This window comes from Telopea speciosissima, chromosome 3, assembly GCF_018873765.1.
Source record: "Telopea speciosissima isolate NSW1024214 ecotype Mountain lineage chromosome 3, Tspe_v1, whole genome shotgun sequence".
Taxonomy (NCBI): domain Eukaryota; kingdom Viridiplantae; phylum Streptophyta; class Magnoliopsida; order Proteales; family Proteaceae; genus Telopea; species Telopea speciosissima.
The window spans coordinates 10,543,779-10,565,587 of NC_057918.1; the positions used below are offsets into that span (position 1 = coordinate 10,543,779).

The 21,809-nt window shown below is 39.3% G+C and overlaps 1 pseudogene; it reads right to left on the minus strand.

Moving 5' to 3' along the window:
• Positions 1-14,667: 14,667 nt before the first annotated feature.
• Positions 14,668-18,940, minus strand: LOC122656685 (annotated as a pseudogene).
• Between the last annotated feature and the right edge of the window lie 2,869 nt (positions 18,941-21,809).

The window sequence follows — 21,809 nt, forward strand, 5'->3', positions numbered from 1 at the left end:
TGATCTGGTCTCAAACTATTAATTGTTGAAAGTTTAGTCTCACATCAACTACTAACTAAATTATAATCCTTTTTATACATTATGGATTATGGGAGTCCCTTCACCTATCAGGTTGATCTTTAAAGATAAAAAATTTTCATGATATATATGACGATTCCAACTATATCAGAATCAATTCTGGTCCAAGGTCGTGGTCTAGTAACGCCTCTCTTACTCTTTCTCTATCCTTCCCCTTGAAATTATATATGTCTCTATGCTTTTCTTGACATATTGGTTGTTTTCAACCCACAAAAACACCCTATCGGATAGGAATCATTCTATTAAATCAAAATAAATAAATAAATATAAATATATATACCAGTGGAAATTGAAGGATCTTACTACTAGTGCTCAGTGTGTGTAACTGTGTTCAGAGATATAATACAGAAAACTTGAAAGAGGTCAGCGGAAATATTGTGTGTGTGATTAGCAGGTGCTGCAGTCCATAATTTGAACCGGTCGTGGCACTCGGAGGGGTAACCTCGGCGGTCTACCGTTTTGCAGGTAGCCTTTTGCTGTGTTTGAAGGCGGCTGGGCCGGCCAAAAATTTGGAACTTTAAGAAAATAAGGTGGAAAACTTTGAAGAATTTATTTCATATACTTGTTCTTTTACAGGAGATCTGAATTACACTCTTGATATCATTCAAGTCTTGGAAGTAACTTACTGGTTTGGGAAGATGGCTAATAGTAACTACTCGCAGGAGGCAAGCCTTGATCGGGGACGAAAGCTTGATACAGGTCTGGTTACAGGATTGGGGCTTGGAGGCAGTACTTGTGCTTCGATGTTCGAAGTCTTTTACAACTTGAAAAATAAAATGAAAAACTAAAAATGCTTGATGAAGGCTTGGAGAGAATAGAGTGAGTTCTCTTCCAAAAACCGCTTTCTTCTCGCGAAGTCCGGCCTTATGTAGACTTCTTTGGATCTTGAGCGGGGCTTGTCGGCTTAGTGAATCACGCTTCTTGGGTCTTCTTCGCCGAAGAAGAAGGAATCAAACTTTTACTCGTGGCCGAAAGTTGATTGAGAGCTGTGGCCGAAAGTTGATTGAGAGATGTCGGGTGGAGGGTCCCATCTTGGACGGAGTGCCGAAAGCTTTACCTTTTGCCTTGTGAAAGGCATCTTGAAAAAGGGTCTTCTAGAAAGATTCTTCCGGATGGTAGTGGGGACACGTGGCATTCCATGTCCTGGGGACAGATGTTTTCCACAATGTGTTCGCTTGTTAAAACTCAAATTTTTAATTGCCGAGTTGTGGCAATAGTGTGAGAGGAGTTTTCCTTACGTCACACTAACGTAGGCATCCTTTTCCCTTTCGGGTTGCCGGAATGCCCATTGGCTAGGATCCATATACCCGGAATCCAGGGTGTGAAAGGTGGATTATTTCTTGGGCCTCTGCGACGCCCAAGTTTCTTCTTGTGGACTTGGGCGATGAAGTGGAGAACGTTGTGTTACTTCTTCGGGCTCCTTGTTGGGATCTTGGGCATATTCTCCTTGGTGGAGATGTGGCCCAATGGATCCTACACTAGAATGGGCCCCTTCGAATGGGCTTCTTCTTCTTCTTGATTCTATTGCGGCCGGTAGGCGCGATTTCGCTTCTTGGGCTTCAATTTGGAGCTTCTTCTTTATTCTTGGACTTGGATTTTCTTTGGGCACATTATCCGGGCCTTAGTTGGGCTGTAATTTTGGCTTTGTCCTTGGACTTGCTAAGGGCCTTGATGAGCGTTTCCTTGGAGCATTTTGTGAGATCGCATTTATCCCACCATTTTACTCTGAATCCTCGGATGAGGGATTCAATGGACCATTCATCGGTTTCTTGTCCGGTGGTCTCATATTCCCAATACATTATCCATGCCGACACGGTGGATAAAAAACCTTAACAAGCGGTTGCTCGGGGATGCATTCGGTGTCTTGGCAAAATACATGATAGGCTTCAAAAATGGGATCGCGGGATGTCAAGGATTGGACCGTAGGTGGTCCACCATTTGGGGAACAGTCGGGATAGAACCGGAGAACTTATAATCGAAGCAAAAAACCACGAGTGCTTATTCTCACGATTAGGTACAAGAATGCATGGTGCCATGCATCGATGTAATCAAAGAAGTGGTACTCTTGTGGTGGTAGTTTTGTGAGAACTTTTATGTTGTAAAGGGTGCACACCCCAATCGCAGCGATCTTGAGGATCCGGAGGATAGTAAGCGATGTGTGGGTCACAAGATTAGGATCTGTTTTATCAAAGTTCTGTTTGATCTCGACGGAATCGGTATCTATGAGGATGAACTCATAGAATTCTTGGGACTTTGCATTGCTTGATGTATAGTATTGCCAATCCTTAAAAAATACTCTCCTGGCAATGTCATTAGAGGCGCGGCCTTTGGTAAGTTGTTCATCAAGGGATACCAGGACCTCGTAATCTTTTTGGATGTCGGCTTTTGGGGTAAAACTTGGTTTGAAGCGATGTTGTCTTGGGCCTAGATACTATTGAGGTGGTTCTTGTGGCGGGACTATTTGGGTGGAGCTTGTGGCTACTACTTGGTTGTATGGGATCTTGGAAGAGGTCAAGGTCAATTGTTTTGATGGGGTGGTTTTGCATAAGAGCTCTTGGATTTTGTTTTTGGATCGGGAGGCTCCTTAGGAGCCATGATTACTGAAATGACTAGGGTCCCTGCAAAAATTCCCTTGTGAGAAAATCGGGGATGGAATTCATTTCTCCTTTTATGTGTTCTATTTCAAAATCAAAGCTCGATAGGAGTGCTTGCCATCTTGCAAAAATCTGTTTTGATGCAATATTTTGAACATCATTTTTAGAACTTGTTTGGCATGCATCGCAATCAACTCTTACTAAAAATCTTTTGTTTAGCAAATCACTCTGAAATTTTTGAATGCATAAGACAATTGATAAAATTTCCTTTTTAATGGTCTTGTAATTCTTCCGGGCTTGGTTCCATAGTCCGAAGTGAACTGAACCAGGGTTTCCTTTCCTTGGTCAACTTGTTTGAGGATTCCTCCATATCCTAGGTCGGAGGCATCGGTCTCAACAATTTTTGGGAGGTCCGGGTTTGCAGGAACTAAACAGGGATTTCTTTGACCGGTTCTTGATATCTTGAACGGCCTTGGTATGGGTCTCGGGCCAGTGGTTGTTTCTTTTCGAGTCTTTGGTACGGAGGTTCGCAGGTTTTGCTAATTCCCGGGAGGAAGTCTCTAACATAATTTAGGCTTCCTAGAAATCTCTCTCGTAATTGCTTCTTTTCAAGGATTTCATCGGAAACTTTTACGCAAAGACCATTGTTCTTTCTATGGGAATGATGGTTCCCGATGTATGTAATGGCCTAAGAATCTAATCTTGGTTTGGAATAGGTCCATCTTCTTTTTGATAGTACTAGCCCATTGGTTTTGACTACTTGGTAGAAGCTTCTAAGGTGCTTAAAGTCTTTGGTCTATGGTGTCCGAAAATATTAAGACATCATCTATGTAAACAATCGTGTGACTACTTGTATGGGTTGAATATATCATTCATTATGTTTTGGAATTCGCAGGGCATTTTTAGGCCAAATGGCATTACATTCCATTCGTAATGTCCAAAGGGTGTGGTGAAGGCTGTTTTGTATTTGTCTTGTTCATGAACCTGGATTTGCCAATATCCAGATTTTAAGTCAAACTTTGAAAAGACCTTGGCTCTGTGAATTTTTGGAGTAGGTCTTTCTTGTTAGGGATTGGGTATCTAATCCATTGAAGGACATCATTGAGGGGTTTATAATTTATGACCAATCTTGGTGCTCCTCTTTCTATTTACGCATTTTTGTTTACATAGAAGGCACACAACTCAGGGGGACTTCTTTGTCTCTAATGAGGTTTTTATTTAATAGATCTTGGATTTCTTTTTTGCGGGTTTCTTGGAGTTCCTGGCTCATTTGAATGGGCCGGCCTTGGTTGGAATGTTTTTTTCGAGAATTCTTTTTCGTATGGTAATTTTACTATGTGCCTCTTCTGTGCCAAAAGGCATCGGGAATTGAACATAGATTTTCTTCAAACGGGTTCTTAATCTATCAACCTGGGTTTTTATTGGGCTGTTCTTGTAATTGGTGCAGTCTTGATGTGCATGATTTCATTTTTAAATGACTTAGGTGTTTTTCTTTGGCTTTTATACTCCTAATGGTAGGATCCTTTATTATAGATGCGGCTTTTGCCCGTCCTATTTGTTCTAGGTTCAAGGTTCCAAAAATTCAAACGTAATTTTTGTTTGCCTATCTTGGTTGTTAAGCCTTTGTTGGTTACTTTAAAGGGTTTAATTAATTCTATGAATGGTTGTCCTAAAATTACTGTCCATCTAGATTCTTTACTAGGATAAAGGCTTGTTTGAAGCATATGCCCCGATTGCATATATGTACTTGGTAATTTGTCTGAACATTCATGTAGTCACCATTGGCGTGGTAAGCCTTTGTGCGTTTTTGGTATCTTGGGTTGGAATTATTCCTTCTTGGATACAGATTGGTGAGCTCCTGAGTCTATGAGGGCTCTTGAAGAAAACTTATAGGAAGAGCCTATGGTTAATTTGACCTTTACATGCCATTTTTGGGGAGAAGTATATATGCTTGCTATGAAATTTTGGGATCCCGATTCTTGTCCTAGTTCGGTTCTTCCTGGACTTGTTTTGACTTTCCTTTTAGTTTGACTAATTCGGCTTTTACTTCTTTTATTTCTCTCTTTAAATCTTGGGTAGTAACTTCCAGATTTGTTATCCTAGTGTTATACGGATTATTGGCGGTCTTCCTTTGTTCAAATCTTTTGAAGACTTGGTTTTATATCATAAGCCTTAGGTCTTTCTTTGTTTTCTTCTAAAGCATGCGGCTTCTTCGAGGCACTTGTTTTCTAATTTGAGCGTCCTGCTATTTGTTCAATGGCATCAAAGAAGGATTGTCTTATCATGCCAATGGATTTGGTTTCGGAGCCGTCACCTTGGTGGTGCGGGAACATTCACCTTTTATGGCCGAGGTTATACGAGTTGCATGCAAGCGCATCCGGTTCGTGTCACTGCTACTCTGGACCTTGAGTCTTGATCCTGGTTTATTTGGTTGATGGCCTCATAGAAGACCTCTTCTTGAGTCCAAATCCTCCGAGTCGACTCGGCGAATATTTGAATATTTTTTCTGGGTACTGGTCCAGGCTAAGTAAGCTAACCCTTTTGGCTATCCTACGATTTGGCTATATGGCCTGGTTTCCCCCAGTTAAAACATCCTTTGGGTTTTTAAGGGTAGTTTTGGTATCTTCCTTTTTTGGTTCTTTGTGGCTTTGGTTTGGTTGAACCGTTTTTCTTGTTGAACCTTGGTCTTGAATAGTACTTATTTGGTTCATATTTTTTATACTTGTTTTCTTTATAATGCTTGGAGAATTTATGGGATTTCCTTTTATGTTTCTTCTCAGAAGGGTTTTAGGCGGGGAACCCATACTGTTCACAAAACCCTCCTAGTTCTTTTTTATAGGATTTGTTTTCTTTTTTCATTTGTTGGGCTAGTCTTAGGTCCGTACAAAGGGACATTGCCTCTTCGTGGATGATACTATTTAATTCCCCATAAGTGTAATTGTCGTAGGGAATCTCTCCGTTGTTCTCTTTTCTTAATTTTTGTTTTATTTTTCGAAAATATTCGGGAGGCCTGTTAGGAATTTTTCTTTCCGAATGGGAGATTTGCATCCTCCTGGACATAACTCTAGTCATGAAGACATCTTTGTACCACTTAAGGTCATGTAATTTTTCGCATTTTAGGTTTGATAATTGTTCAGCGGATCTATCTTTGAGTTTAGATGGATCTCCTAGGAAATGTTTGGTTAAGTTGAAGATGAGTGTATTTCTGCATCCTCAATAGGTCCATTCTGTCTTGGATTACTTCCCCTTGGTCATCAACTGCATCGCATACAGGATTGCTATTCTTTGTTCTTGGGTTAGGACGAAGTCCCACCATCCTTTTAATTGGCTCAGAAACCCGAGACTAGAAGATCGGCTCTTTGCCGATCGGAAGTTTCTTTTATCCGGTAGGCATTTGCTACCATTGTCATCTCATGTAACTTATTTTTGATGTTATATTCGGACATGCCGTCTATGTTCCATTCATAGATTACACCACTTTGATAAGAGGCACGGGATACATTCCCTGTTTTCTATTTGTAGATCTAAGAAAGTGGGCTTTGGCTTGGACCTTTGGTAATACTCTTCTTCAATTCTATGTATGGGCGGGTTTATTTTCTTGAGATCTTATTACATCGACTTGGGCAACTGCCGAGTCTTGGGACTCCTTGTTTGGTGTTTCTGGTATTACTAAGCCTTTGAGTCTCTGTTCAATTTCCTTCAATGCATCAGCTCTATTCAAGGCTTTTGCAGACTTCAGGCTTATGTTATGAGGTATGAATAGAGACCTATGCCTCTGAGTACTTGGGTGTTCCTTAGATGGTGAAATTCCTTGGGAAGTACTGGGTTTTGTTTGTACTATGTTCTCTATCCTATTTAGTTGTCTTCCTATGGTTAGGAGGTGTTGGTTTGAATAATTTGCTAGACTGATTAATTTTTGTCGCTCTCGGTGTTTCCGGATGTTGATCTCGCAAGGTGCTCCTATGGTCTCCGTTGCCCCTGTTTTTATCTTGATTACGCTATAGGGAGGATGAATGGATTCAATTTCCTCATCTCTATCTGTTATCCAAAGAGTTGTAATCTTCTGGGTTGGGGCTATGTTTTCAAATGGGTATTCTAACCCATGGTATGGGCGTAAATGTCTAGGTAGGTGAAGAATACTATGTTGGTTCTATGTTTGTTCATTTGTTCATACCAATGTTCTACGATTTTAGCTTGTTGGTGCAAGTAGTGTTTTTAAAAAACCATTCTTTCTTGTCTTTATTTCTTGGAAGATCAAAGTCTTTTCTTAACATTGGTTTGTCTATTTTGAACTCTTGTTCGCTATTATTACTCCTACCTTTCCCTCGGAGGCTCCATCCGGGAGAAAGATGGGGAGTTTGGCCTTATGATTGTTTCATCCCTGGTTCGATTCATCACTTAGATTTTCTAAACTTTTAAATTCATCATACATCCCTCTCGGGATGCCTCCCCGTTGTCTAAGTCTGTTAAGTTACTAGTCCCGGATGAGTGGCGTAATTTGAGGGTGTGCCCGAGTACGAGGCCACGGCAGGTTGTTCAATGATTTTTTTCTTCTCGGGGTTTTCGAATGAAGACTCGCCAAGTTCTTTATCCTTAGGCTGGTTTCTAATAAACCGATGGATACCTGGCCATCACAAGTTTGAGTTATGTATTCTACTTCTTTGTTTTCTATCGTGGCCGGGTACTTGAACTCGAAGTTTCCATTCATCCGGGAAGGCAATATCATCCCATTTAGTCATCCTGGGTAAAATTGCCCTGGCATGAGCAAAGTGCATTTCTACGAACTTGGTGTATCCTTTTTCGATTTTTGGAGGGCTCTAGGTCCTGAGATTTTTTCATGGCCTTATCTTGGATCCTATGGACTCTTGCTATGGGGATTGATCCAAAGCTTCATATTGTAGCCATGGGATTTGAAGTTAATCTTTAGGGAGTCTAGTATGTTAGCATCTTTTAAGGGTAAATTAATATCTGGATAACAATTAAAGTGGATCGTCCGTAGCACATGCTTGGTTTCAATGGCTCCTATGAGAGAGTCATCAAAGTTGAAACCTGGCATCTCTTAATGCCAGGAGGATGGATGTGTTTAGTCCTTCTCTATGGAGGGGTTTTATCGCAACTTGGATTAAACCAATATGCGAGATAATTATATTTTTGTTTTAATTGTTGAAGGGTTGTTGGGTTGAAGAGGCATATTTCATGCGTCTCGGACTAAAATCAATCTGTTTGTTCGATTGTCTTTGATAGCCTCGGTGAAGGTCGCAGTCTTGTTTATAAACATGTTTGGTCGGGATCTTAGGGATGGTCCATTTTTGAAGGTTGTTATCTCTTCCGAGTTCATCACTACGATAATCATCGGAGTTTGAACTCCAGTCATCCATGGTACTTGAAGACATGGTCCGATTTAATTGGTCCATAAATGACACTATCCCCTTTTAAAAGTGCATTTTACCGTTTTGAATCGGGAAAAGGCACTAACTAGTGGTACACCGATCACCGGGTCTTACGACCGTTTGCCCCTTCAAGCGGTCCAGTTCTAGTTTACCCAACCTTTTCGTCGTAAAAATGGAAAAAGCACTAAAAGAAGGTGAAGAGCACAATAAACGAGCCTATTATTTCGGCTATGGCTCGATACAGTGGAAATTTCAGGCTATGGTATATATATATATATATATATATAGTTTGATTCCCTTTTTTATAGATACAGTCAAGGTGTCCTTTTTGACTCCATGAAACTGTGATAAACTACAGGTATCAATCATTGAGAGTCAACAGTCAACATATTACTCCACATAATACTAATACTAATAATACTCCAAATGATGTCATCTACTACTCAAAAAGGGTTAAGGTGATATTTTGATTAAAGTAATTGAAAATCATCTTCATATATAAAATCAAATAAGGGAAGCAGTTTTCGGGACGAGAGTGTGGTCTATGCCAACACTCCTATGTATCTATCTCTCTCCTCCTTAAAATAAGGAGGTAAAAGTGTCTTTTCACATGTGGAGGAGAGAGATAGACTCATGGAAATACTGACGACGTAGGCCACACTCCTTGACAGAGACCTTTTTCCCATAAAATAATTATAATACATGTGCTCAAACACATGAGATTGGATGAAATGACCACCCCAACCCCTGATCGAAATGACGGTCCCATGTGCCTTGGTACAGCATGCGGTCCAAGACACAGAATAATTGTCCAATAACCCAATAAACATTCATGAATAAAATAAAGTGGGTAAGTGTGCATTTGATTGAACCCCGTACACCCTTTATTTTTCTTCTTCTAACCCACCAGCTGGTCCTATCGAATATTAACTGTAAGATTAATTGCTTATGGAATACCTGACAGTACATTCCCTTCTTTTAAATACCATAAAACAAGCTTTTTACATTCCGCATTTCTACCTTCTCATTGGTCTTTCAACATGTGTTTAGGTATGTCTTGTCCATCCATTTCTTAGACACCAAAAAGTGCAATATCTGCTTCTGGTATGGGAAAAGACAACTTTCAATTCCATTGAAAGTTAAAAAGATGGAGAAATTTGAGATCAATATCAGAATGTCGTCTATAAGATACTTTTATTAATTAATCTTCTGGATGGTTTGGAAAATTAATGGCATCTTTGATTGATTTGATCCGAAAGCACCATCTATGCATTAGACAGACAATGCATCGCTTGGATCTAAATCTTTCAACTGTCAGCTTCACTAGCTATCACTTCCCAAACTCCAATATTAATGCGGTGGGTGTGTGGATGGGTCGGTCAAATCATCTATCATCTCTCTCACAATATTGGAGTGGGCAACTAGGCAGTGGGCATGCAAGCTTTTTATCCACAAAAAAAACTGGGCATGCAAGCTTTGAGATTGAATGCAATCTGTATCCAGAATCCAGTTCGACCAATTTGTTTTGGATCAAATCAAGTTAATAGCTGATCTGACCCACCACTAATGAGGTGTAATGGAATTTTATGTGAGTTCGATCTAACCAGTTGAAGCCCGGGATAACTACAATCGATTATTAAACATGTTGGGTTAAGCATCGATTGATTAATAATAAGGTGTGTTCCTAGTACAAGATAGTAGCTTGACGGTCAACTGATAGGGACAAATTGAAAATTGTGACCGACCATTTATAGACTTATTAGCCTGTTTAAGCCTAAGTAACCCGATTGTAGCTCATTTAAGAACCGTTTATGGTCTATTTAAGAACCCTTTACAGCCCAATTAATTAACTAGCCCATTTAAATTCCGACTATGGACTGTAAACAAATTGACCGTATAGAAACATCTCATGTCCCTAATCTACAAGGCCCGATTACCTAAACAGGCGGAAATGTTGCAAGGTCTTAAATTGATGGGAACCATAGTTAGTAAAAAGGGGAACGGTAATAAAACGGAGTTTTACGATACGGGTTTTAAATGGTAAAAATTTGTAAACGGATGGTCAAAAAAACAGAGAAAGGCAAAAAATGGAGAACCGACGGTACGGATTGTAAATGTTTATATTTAAAGAATAAGGGAACCAAAAAAACGTCACTATTCTTATATAAATTGAGGAATTTTTATTTGAAATACATGTTTCTATTTTCGGTATCCATGCATTGATTTTGAGTTGAAGGTGAAATCATGAAAAATGTAGCCCTTCGAGTCATCTTTACGTTGGTGAAAGAATCACGCCGATTAGAGTTCGGGAGAAATATATATGGTTAGTTAAGTCCAAGGTCTTAAAAAACACCAAAAAAATAAGAATGTATTTTAAACGTGTTTTAAATGCGTTTAAAACGAGAATGCTTACCGTTTGCCATTTTTTACCATCTGTTTGGGAAGCATACTGCAAAACGTGTTTAAAACGATAAAAAACGGGAACGTATTTAAAACGGAATTTTAAACGCGTTTTTGCTAATAATGGTGGGAACTGATGAGGCTTGATCGAAATAGACTGACCCAACTAGTTGAAACCCCTAAGTTCTGTAGTTACCCAAAAGTGTAAATTAGACTCAAAGCTTTGTTACAACAAGAATTTCTTTAAGGCTATGTTTGGTTGCAAGAGAAATTAAAGGGTGGGGAAGTGAAAATTTCCAAACTAAAATATGATATTTTTGTATTCATTATTAAACATGATTGTATAAACTACTTTTAGATGTAATTTTTATTTTAATCCTTCTATTATTAAGTATGGCTGGTACCAGGGCTGGCTCATGATTTTCAAAAAGGTTTTAGGTTCTGCAGGAACACTGACAAGAAAAGCACGATCTTTACTTTCAAAATCAAGTGATTTAGATGCAAAATAAAGTGACATTTAATAGCTAAATATGAAATGATTTGGAGTTACTCATATAACCATGTGGGGGTAATGATTATAAAAGTTTCAATTTTTAAGTTTGAAAATTTTCAATTTCCCGAGCAACAAACTTGAGCCTAATAAAATCACAAAATTATAATTCCAAAAAATTGAGAGTAAAAGACTAAATCAATTACTCTTAGGTTAGGGTGTATGGGCCCAAGCCAATGAAATATAGAAAATCTAATCTTTTTATTTATTTGGCTTCTACCACATGCGAGTCACACAAAATGTTTGAGACCCATATTCGAGGGAAAGCCATCATATTATAGAACGCCTATCCATATTAATTATTTAAAATAGGAAAAGACATGGAACCAATAAATTAATAAATTAAAGACTAAATTATTAGCGAGGGTGCATGTGAAAACATGAAAAAAGAGGTTAACAGGTATGGTTAAATATAATATATTTTTTTTGGGGGGGGGGGTTATACCTACTAATAATGTTAAAACAACTTTAATGAACGGTAAAATAAATACTAAGATGTAGCACCTGAATTGGTGTGTGAGAGGAAGCTTTGAGACGGTGGTCCGTCCCTCTCATGGGAGGATCATTAGAAAAACCCAACATTTTTAGGGAAAATTTCTTAGATCTATTAGATTAAAAAAAGAATTATAAAATGAATATATTTTAAATTTGTTTTACATTTATAAAATTATATTTTAAAAAGATTTACCTAATCCCCAAGTCAGTTAGTTACTGTCCCGCCCAAACTATAAACTTCCTAATATACCCTTTGACTCAATTTTTTTCCTTAAAAAGAACACTAAAGATAATGCTTTAACCGTTTGTATTACCAAAAAAAAAATAGTGTAACTATTTGCACTTTAAAAAAAAAAAGAAAAAAAAAAACCCACCGTTTGCACAACTTACTGATTTCCCTTTTCTATAGAGAAACTTGCAAGATTAATAGAAGTCGGTTAGGTGCTTCCCTTTATCTCTCTCTCGTTATCCCTCTTTTACTCGTTAATCATCATCACTTATCTCTATCTCGTTATCCATCTTCCACTCATTAATCATCTTCAATAGTCCCGGTGAGTATTGGCTCTCTCTCACTTTCCCTGTTGCAATTTTTTTTTTGTTTTTTGTTTTCTACACCTAGTGAGCACCACTTGGGCTAGTTTTTGCAAGTTTCCCGCCAAATAGAAATAAGAGAGAACTCAATGAGTTGTGCAAAGTGTAAACGGTTACACTACTGTTTTTTTTTTTTGGGTAATGCAAATGGTTAAAGCATTATCTTTAGTGTTTTTTTAAGGAAAAAAATTGAGTCAAAGGGTATATTAGAAAGTTTATAGTTTGGACGGGACGGCAACTAACTGATTTGGGGATTGGGTAAATCTTTTCAAAATATAACTTTATGGATGTAAAACAAATTTAAAAAATACTTATTCTGTAATTCTTTTTTTAATCTAGTAGATCTAGGAAATTTTTCCAAATTTTTATCCTCTCATGTGCGGTGCAGCTTTACAGTGCATTCGAAAGTGGCCTAGAACATGCTTTTGGATTTTTATCCTATCAAGTGCAGTGACCACAATCGGATGCACTTTAAATGTGCACTAGACAATGCATCACACTTGAGTGGATGAAAATCCAAAACCCAACTAATAGCTCTTCATTAGGAGGGAGCTTACGATGATGCTTATGGAAGCAGCAACTAAAACTTGCATGATGGCGAAGAAGATGCTACGCTTCGGTGGGACGTAGACGGAATCTCATGAAAGTTGTCGGGAGGCCCAAGCCCAAGGTCCAACTGACGTTGGATTGAATATAAACAATAAGTGTGAATGTGTGATAGAGATTATGATGACTACAGTGAAGAAGGTGTAGGACAAGGAATCGTTATCCCCTCTAATTCGCTGCCCCCTCCAATTACTCCAATTCGTACATGGGAGCAAAAATGACCATCCTGCCCCCAGCCCGAAAACACTACCCAAGGTGGTGTCCACTCCCCTATTAGGGGAATTGGAGATGCCCACGATTTGCAGGTGATAATTATTCATAAGATAAGTTGAATAAGATGTTAATCCCTTTTTTTCCTTCTTCTGTGGTGGGGTCAAAATTAGAAAATAATAAAATATTGATAAAAATCGATGTCAGAATGATATCGTTCCAGTCGAATTGTCATATCGTCATAGCGCCAAATCATCATATTGCCCAAATTGCCGTTGCAAAATCACTACCATGATACCAAATCATCATATTATCAAATCGACGTCATGGCACAAATCACTAAATCTTTATATCGCCAAATCACCGCCATAGTGCCATATCGTCAGATCGTTTTCATGACATCATATTACCATATTGCCAAATCTTTATATCATCTATGTTGATTGTCATGTATCGATATCTAATAATCTGTGAATGATACTGATTTTATTAATATTTTATTAATTTTTTAATTTTTCTTGATAAAAGATTGATATCGGTTGAAACTGATATGTAAAACCATTGTGTAAAAACGGGATTAAAATAAAAAGGAGATTCTGAATCAAAAAGTTAAAATTTTTTTTTTTAAAAAAAAATGAGAGATAGGGGTGGGAAAGGAAGGAAGGTAGCATAGATCTATGAGTGGAATCCGAGCTCCCACCGTACAAGGATGTCAATTCAGGTCCGGGGCTGAAGCTCCTAATGCCAAGGAACCTAATTATGCAAAATGTGAATTTTATAATAGATTTCTACCCAAAAAAAAAGAATTTTATAATAGATTCTTGATATCCCTCAAGCAATTACTACAAAATGGAGTTTTTTTTTGGTCGAAAACAAAATGGAGTTTGAGTGATTGTTTTGCTCATCTTTGTGGTCCTGGTCTATTATTTTCATTGCTGGGAGATTTAGACATTTCCTTTTTAATCAAGAAGATCAGGGTAATTTTCTTAAGTGGTTGTTGGTAAACATATGTGCAGATGAACTATTCTCCTTGGTTTTTGGGATGTCAAGTGGCATCGCCTGGATGTACTTCTAGAGTAGTTACTCAGGATGTACATTTAAAAGATCTAGACTCGTAAGAGAGAGTTATTGGGCTCTGTTTCCTCAGGGATGGATCTAAGAACTAGGGAGGCCATCGGGGACCGGAGAAAGCTGGCGCTCTTAAAAGGAAGAGACCAAGGGAGAGAATAATAAAAACTCTTCCATCGATAGCATAGCCGGCTTTCTTTCTACACTTAGTTATTTTTTGTTGTAACTATCATTTTTCCTTGTGTAGCATAAACACATAATGTAAATTTTGTACTTAGAGCAACTCATATTACAATTAGGAATATAACCTTAGAAACAAATCTGAGACTTCTAAATATATATGGAGACAAGAGAGGGACCATTTCCAACTCATTTAAGTTAAAATCAGCCAAAAAAAGTGTAAGGCTCTTACTATCAAATTTATGCACAAGAGACATAAGATGCCGAGTCCGGATCCTCTACTTCTGTTTGGCCCCTACTTCTGTGTGCGCCCTACACACAACGGTGTGTGCAAAGACCGCCTTACCCCTGCCCGAGTGGGGGTAAGGCGGTCTTTGCACGCCTTGTTGTGTGTAGGGTGCACACGGAAGTAGGGGTAGGCGGAAGTAGAGGATGTCGATTCTAAGATGCCCTACCTTTCCAAGTTCCTCTTTTTTTCTTTGTATTCGTTACAATTGTGATATTATTCTCTTCTCTGATTCTTACATACGTTAAAGCTTAGAGGAGGAGCATACTGCACTACACAGATCAATATAATCTACGTATCTAATCTAATCTAATCACTCAAATGCTTTGTTGAGTTTAATTCAATATCAACATGTCCGTCTTCTCCTGCAACTTGCACACTAGTAGTAGTAGTAATAGTATCCTTGTAATGATACCTATGTGCACATATAAGAAAGTAGACAAAATTCAAGACACCCAAACCTGCTATAAGGAAATAGAAGTAATCAATCCTCCTGGCATTGATGTAGTTATCCAACCAATCATGTCCGTGCTTTCTGGTTTTTTGATGCACACTCATCACAAGCAAGCTGCTCAAGTAATTCGCCCCTGCTATGGTGCATGATAGAAATGAATTGGCGATGCTTTTCATGTGCTCGGGGAATTGCTTGTAATAAAACTCGTTCTGTCCATATATTGAAGGCCTCGCAGAATCCCATAAGGATAAGCTGAGGAGCAAGCCAAAAAACCGACATTGTTTTGGTATAGTTGATAGCCCAAGCCCTCCTCTTTTCCTCAACAATGCCAGCAACTATCATGGATAGGATCGAGAACATCATCCCAATTCCGATCCTCTGGAGAAGGGTGATACCACCTTCGTGTTTGATGATTCTTCTAAGTGATGGGACGACTATCCGATCATAGATTGGGATCCATATACCCACTGTGATCATAGATATTATGCCCATGGAGCCTGTGGGGATTTGGAATTTGGGTCCAAGGTGGCGGTCCATTTTCAAAGCTTGACTAAACGTGAAAGTCCCCTATTGGGCAATGGAAAGGAAGCAGATGATATTAGAAGCCCATACCGACACAATTCCAATCAAGCATTTAACTTATTCGATTTGTTGAATGCTGCAGAGCCTCCATTAGTTTGAACGAGACCCATCTGGTTTTATTTCTCCATCTAGCACTATCGCAGCTTTGTTCAGGCATCTGGAGAATTAAGTATTTATCATCCATTAACTACAAGGAATAAGTATATTAACTGTAAGAAAATAAGTTGAATACACATTACTCAAGGAGATAGGATTGATTGTGACAAAAGACACCCATAGTATTTTAGAAAAATCTGTCTCATATTTCGACCCCTCCCCACAAATAGGATTAAATTGACAAATCTGCCTAATATCAAAGGAACAGATCCTCTGTAGTGCCTAGGGGTGCAAGTTTGACCCTGTCGGCCCAAACTTGCCCTGAGCCCAAACAGGGCCTGAGCTGAGATATTTGGCTTTGAGGGCAGGTCAGGGTTGGAAATTTATGACCCCGAGTCAAGGACGGGTCGGGTCAGGGTTGAGGCCTCAGGCTAAGCCTGATCCGGCCCAGCCTGACACTGTTTTAAGTTATACTATAAAATAATATTGACATAAACTTTAAATGTCACCTACATTTTGTTATATAATTTATTATATATGAAGATAATTAGTGATATAATACATTTTATTATAGTGTAATTTTATGTAAAATTGATAATTTTCTCCCCGGCCTATTCCAGACCATGAATTTCCTTCCCCCTCCCCATGATCAGGGCCAAGCAGGGTCAGCCTGGCCTGACCCTGAGAGAGGGTTAGAGTTGGATTTTTCAAGCCTTGAGTCAGGGTAGGGTCGGGTCGGGTCTGGGCCCAAGTAAGGGTACTTAGGGTTGGGCTAGGGTTTTATAAAGCCCGACCCAACCTGACCCTGTTGCAGTCCTAGTGCCCTAATCTTGCAGTGCACTGTAGTGCGGGCCTAAGAGCTCGAAACGTGGAAGTTGTGACATCCAATGGTGCCAAGCTCAAGAAGAAAGAAAAAAAATTTGCCTTGCATCGAGCTCACACTGTTGGATGACGCTTCTTACACGTGCCGATCTCTCGGGCCCGCATTGCAGTGCATTGCAAGATTCCCACGCTGTAGAGGATTTTAATCAATATTGAATAAAAGGGTCATATTCGAATAAAAAACAAAAAACAAAAAAAACAAAAAAACTGTGCACTTGTTTTATGTCATTTTGATTACTCTGTTTTGTTTCTATCAAATGAGGGCCACATAATGTTTGGGACCAATATTTGATAGAAACCCCTCAAAATTATAAGGGAAATGGTCCCGGGGTGCAGCGGTTTTTTTGTGTCAGGCTGTGTCTAGGCATAGGTACACATTACCATCGTTTGCGATTCTTTTCCCAGATTTTTTTTCGGTTGTATCTACAAATAATGTTAGAATGATCTTGACCAGTACTGTTAAAAGAAATACTACGATGTAGCACCTGAACTGGAGTGTGAGATGAAGCTTTGAAACGGTGGTTCCTCTCAAGGGAGGATCATAATAGAGAAGCCCAGGTAGCTCTTCTTTAGGAGGGAAATTAAGATGACGCGTATGGAAGGCAGCAACAAAAACTTGTACGATGCCGGAGAAGACACTACCCTCCGGTGGGACGTAGATGTAAAGACGCGTGCCAAGCCAAAACATCACGATGGACAATCCCATGAAAGCCGTAGGGAGGCCCAAACCCCAGGCCCAACTGATGTTGGATTGGATATAAACGATAAGTGTGATGGAGATGAGGACGACTACAGCGAGAGTGGTGTAGGACCAGTTGAAGAAGCTGTTAATCCCTTTCTTTCCTTCCTTCTTCTGTGGTTGGATCAAATTGGTCCACCCCAAAGGGTAGGCTGGCCGGTCTGATCCCAGCCGCACCTATTGTTTGAAAGCCCAAGGCCAAGAATAAGAAGCCCAGTTGACCTGCGGTCGGCCCCAAGCATGGGTTGCTCGGATGCTGCAGCCTGGAGCATGTAGGTGGATGCAATGCTGGAACCACTATAGTTAGAGCCAATAGTCCCTGTCCATCCATATTTGATCATCATCATCACCAACCAACCATTAAAAAGAGTTTTGATTTCACAGGACTAACCAACGATGAAGGGATCAAGTCAAGTGTCCAATTAGAAGAGAACCCTTGGGAAAATCATATCAAAACCAGTAAAATTACAAGTAATTGGTGCCTTTTTATTTAAAGAACAGGTGAGATTTATTATTATTATTATTATTATTAGAGAAGTAGTTTTCTGTCCTGTCCGGGAGTGTGGCCTACGCCGTCACTTCATGAGTCTCTCTCTCCTCCTCAAAACAAGGGGTAGAAATGTCTTTTCATATGGGGATGAGAGAGATAGACTCAAGAGAGTGCTGGCGTACGTTGGCTACAGTCGTGGGCAGAGTTCTCTTTTTCTCTTATTATATATTATTATTATCGTCAATTCTAAAATTATTTTCTACTACTATTATATTTTAGGAAAAAAGATCTCTACTTGGTGGTGTTTCCTATGCCCCCTCTTATAGTGCACTGTGAGATGACGCATCTGCCCCCTGAGTAGATACCTAGGCGTGCTCACCCATTGGTCCATACATTTGCGAAGAGACCATGCAACCAATTAGAGATCTCTTGCCCGATATTTTAATTCAAATTCAATGGTTGTTATAAATGGCATTCCTATAGGTTTAGGTCCCCCAAAAAAAAAGTGTATGGGAATGTTCCATTTATGATTTATATGTTGTAGTGGATAATTGAGGAAACCATTAATGGAGGATATAAACGTGACAATCAGCCAAAGTGCGAGAGATGATGGAGTAGGAATGATATATATATATATATATACACGGAAGTAGACGAAGGAGGCAAAGGCCAAAGTGCGAAACCTGCCGAGGTAAGAGTCACAGATGAAGGCACCAAGCAAGGGAGTGAAGTTGGTGGTACCAGACCAGATGTTGATGATGTTAATGGTGGTTATTTGATCCAAGTGAAACTCTTTCATCAGATACAACATGAAGTTCATTATCAACCCCACCGTCGATAGCCTCTCAAACGTCTCGTTCCCTGCACAAGTGTGAGCTAAAAGTGAACTTTGCGAAGAATAACAATAACAAATTCAGCCTTATCCCAACTTAATAGGATCGACTATATGGATTTAAACAGGACCAACTTTACGAAGAAAACTATAGAAAGAAACAGACCTAGAATGTAGGGCATGGTCTTCCAGCCACCATGCTTTCTCTTAGGTTGCTGGGTTGATTGGGCAGCTGCTGTTTCCATGGTGCCGGGTTCTTGAGCTTCTGGGTTCTTTGTGGGCGGTGGGGTTAAGGATGATGACTTGGTGGTGGTGGTGGACGAAGAAGAACTAGAAATGGGGAAGCATCTCAAGGAGCAGAGAATACATGATGAGGAAAAGCTTAAATATTTCATGATCTTGTCCTTCTCCGCCACCATCATTATTGATTTGCTTGGGCCTTAAAAATACGGACTCTATCAGCTCTGAAACATGCCTCAAGGTGATAAAATCCTCGCAGGCATCATCATTTATACATAGAAATGTGTGTGTCTGTGAGAGAGAGACTAGAACCACCGTCCATTAGTACACACACCGTCCAATTGTGCACACGTGTTTGGGTAGGGGTAGGGTGGTCATTATGAAGAGAAGAGAAGGAAAACCAGGTTTTTTTACTCAGACTCGCCCTACTCAAAACCTGATGACCAGGGCGAGTCATATTTGTTACTAATTTTTAATAAAAATATGTATATGTTTAATATACTCTCATTTACCCCCCCCCCAAAATATGTATATGTAATTCAAAAGAGAACTATTTTTCATTATATGGATAGTATAATAATTTAATACCCTTGGGGAAGTTCAAATACGTTACGCTTTGGAACATGAGCATAACCTGCTATAAACGTGCTAATAATAAAGACACACATGAAGGAATCTAACTCCTCTCAAGTTCCTTGCCCGGTCAGGTTCGTAGGTTCATCTCATAGAGGGTAAAAAATGACGACCTCACCCCCTGCCCGAACACACTGCTCGGGTGGATGAGGTCGTCATTTTCGCCCTCCCTATGAGAGGAACCTACGAACCTAACCGGACAGGAAACCTGAGAGGAGAAAAATTCTACATGAAGAGTTAGAAAGGGGAGAGAGGACGAAACCATAAAGCACTCTCAAGGCATAAATATCATTACTTGAAGAAGTAATGTAGTTGTGGGGTTGCGAGTTGGGATCAACTACCCACATGGGGAGCAGTGGGACAGATCCCAACCCACCATGGACTGTAGGACCCATACCCTATGGAGGGTTCAAATCTGTCCCCACCGTCCCCAAATAGGGAATAGATCCGGACTCATTGCCTGACCATCACTTAGGTTTTGGAAAATAAGATTTTAATACCGAAGTTGGGGGTAGCGTGTCCATCCCTTTGCCCTAAAATAAAACCACAGAACCATGAATATGAATATTTATTGACCTAAATAATATTTTGTGAAGCGCGTAGTTGCCACGTGCCATCCCAAATTGTCAAAATGAGTCGTACGACCTTTTATTAGGCTTGGAGTTTATGGAGTTTGGACCGGAGTCATTGATAATAATAATTATCAATAAGGGCCCGTTTGGTTGGTGGCAAGTTAATTCGGATTGATGCCCAACGAAGTCTATGGTTCCCATTCTTCTTCATCACTTTTTTTGTTTTGTAGAAGTCTCCTTCAACCCACCCCTTCCCAATTCCTATTAAATTGATCAGATTCTGGTGGGATGCTTGTGATAAAGGTGTGCACTGTTGTGGGGGTGCAGTAAAAGTACAACCATCAATGGTCATAAATGTCTATCTATATTTATAAATCAGTCCAAATTGCACTAATAAAAAAGAACAAGACAAAAATTAATACATTCCCATTAGGAAATCCACTCTAAGAACCCTCGTGGCAACAGAAGATGCGTCGAGTATCCAATGTCACTTTGCTCTGAATTGGAAACTTAATAATAATAATAATAAAAGAATCTTAAGGTTGTGTTTGATGTAAATTCTCTAAATAGATTCTAGTTCTATAACGTAATCTAAAACCTGATTCTTTTCTTTATTCTCGCTTTAGAATGCATTCTCGACCCAAAATCTATTTTGAAAATATATACCAAACACAACCTAAGTTCGTTTTCAAAAATTGGGGATGAATGCTTGATTATACCATCGTTGAGGAGACTTGGAGTAGAGGCTATAAAGCTAAGGGCGTCTGACTGCTCAAACTCATATGTGTTTCTGTAGCTGAGAACCCATTATTCTCTTTTGCAACTTTTCCATCAAATAATACAGCATGTTGAATGCAAAAAACAATGAGAATATTAATATAGGGGAGAATGTTCTCTGTGCCAGAGCGCAGACTGCGCCCAGGCACATGGGCCTGCCACTCTCAAGGGGGGAGGGCAGGATGGTCATTACGCCCACCTCCACAGCGCCCCTTAATATAGCTATTGATAAGCATTGGGTGGGCTTACCTGAACCTATTCAAGCCCATCCTCACCCTTACCCCTGAGAAAACAAAAAAAAGAGCCCAAACCCAAACCTTACTCAGACTTGTTAACCTTAGATTATGAAATGCATGGTACAATTTGTTGATGATGGTTACACACATTGATATCTGTGGATGCATTCTACTTTATGTTACCTTTTTAAAAACTTCGGATTCTTATAACATTTTTTTACATGTAGCAATTCATATACAGTTTTCGGAAATTTACAGCATCATTAACAAAGAAATAATCAGCCACAGAAAATATGAAAGCCAAGAAAATTTACAGAATTTTCTTTCTTAAATTTATCAACCAAACAACCAGAAAATATGAAAGCCAAGAAAATTTAGATAATCTTCTTTTCTTTTCTTGGCTTCCAAACACAGCCTTAGTGACTCACCTAGAAGCCTTTCTACGTGGCCATAATATTTGCCATGTGGTACCTTGGGTGGGGCCCAAATTTTGTGTACAGGTAAACCTCCAAAGTCCCCTACTTAAATTTCAGATCCATCCAAGTTTGTCAAGTAGCAAACAAAGCATTGAAAAATCTGGGAATGCTGCGAGTGCATGCCAATACACGGACAGATGAAAAGAAATAAAAGAGGCATGAACAAAAATGGGATTGTATTTGATTGAATTTGAATCTCAAATTTGACACGGACTAATCCAGACCATTCCCTTGATATCCAATGCGTGATAGAACTACATCACCTCCCATGTGGCACAATAGAAGTATATTGTCAAGAGATACATCTCTTCACAGGCTGCCATGAAAACTTTTTACAACAGAATTACATATT